Source organism: Tenrec ecaudatus, chromosome 3, assembly GCF_050624435.1.
Source record: "Tenrec ecaudatus isolate mTenEca1 chromosome 3, mTenEca1.hap1, whole genome shotgun sequence".
Lineage (NCBI taxonomy): Eukaryota > Metazoa > Chordata > Mammalia > Afrosoricida > Tenrecidae > Tenrec > Tenrec ecaudatus.
The window spans coordinates 189,203,954-189,204,981 of NC_134532.1; the positions used below are offsets into that span (position 1 = coordinate 189,203,954).

At 38.5% G+C, this 1,028-nt stretch overlaps 1 non-coding gene across 1 annotated transcript; it reads right to left on the reverse strand.

Moving 5' to 3' along the window:
* Window positions 1-522: 522 nt before the first annotated feature.
* LOC142443853 (U1 spliceosomal RNA) lies at window positions 523-687 on the reverse strand. The gene has a single exon (XR_012783589.1). It is a non-coding gene; the product is annotated as a U1 spliceosomal RNA (small nuclear RNA).
* Between the last annotated feature and the right edge of the window lie 341 nt (window positions 688-1,028).

Consider the following 1,028-nt stretch of genomic DNA (forward strand, 5'->3'; position numbering starts at 1 on the left):
CCATATAAAGAGATTCACTAAAGATATGGGTGCTATAGCAAAATGTAATGAAGAAATTTGCTGTTGCCTGACTGTCAGAAGTAATCGCTTCTAGTGTCTTAAAGGCTTGTCTTCAGCCATTCATCTAAGTGAGGCATCAACTAAGTTCACATTGAAGAAGCATACCAAATTGTGCAATCCACAGACTGTAACTAATACAATCCAAATCTTAAGGAGGGAATGGTATCAGAGTTTAAACTAGGAATATGTGGTTTGCAGGAGGCTATGGACAATAGTGAAATCCCAAAATATCCATTTGCAGGGTCGACACATAAATTGAGTCTCCTGTGAATCCCCTTGCTATCATACAGAGTGCATTGGACTAGCCTTGCTATCATACAGAGTGCATTGGAAATTGGTTTGTTCAAGATGCAGTTAGGTTAAAATTCAACACATTTGATCTCCTTTTTGGTTCCTTTAAAATATATTCTAATTTTTCTTTTTTTTTTACTTTCTTATATATTAAGGTTTTTCTGTTTCCCCCAGGGGAGGGTGCATACGTAGTCCCCCACTACCATAATTATGCAACGAGTTTCCCACATTTGGGGAAATCGTCAGGGTCAGCACATCCGGAGTGCAACGCATAATAAGCCTCACCCTGGGAAAACCACCTTTGTAATCATGGTATCTCCACTGCCAGGTAAGTATATATTAAGGTTATCCTGTTTTACTTTGTTAATGTTATGTTTTTTATTTAGTCATTTTTGGAGCATGTTTTCTGTATATGAAATCCAGGATGACCAAGCCTATAGAGACAGTAACTGGATTAATGGTTTCTTGAGAATATGGCAGGGGGAGGCTGCAGATGTAGGAAGCATCCAGCTGATCAAGGTATTTACTAATGGGTGACTATTTAGTCCCCTGTGCCTCTGTGTCTCTGCAGACAAAAGCATTGCAAAATGACTGTTATTTGTGACTTTGCTGCTAAAAACATTGAGAGATGACTCAGTTACTTAAGATCTCTTTGAGACTCTCTTGAATCTTGCATA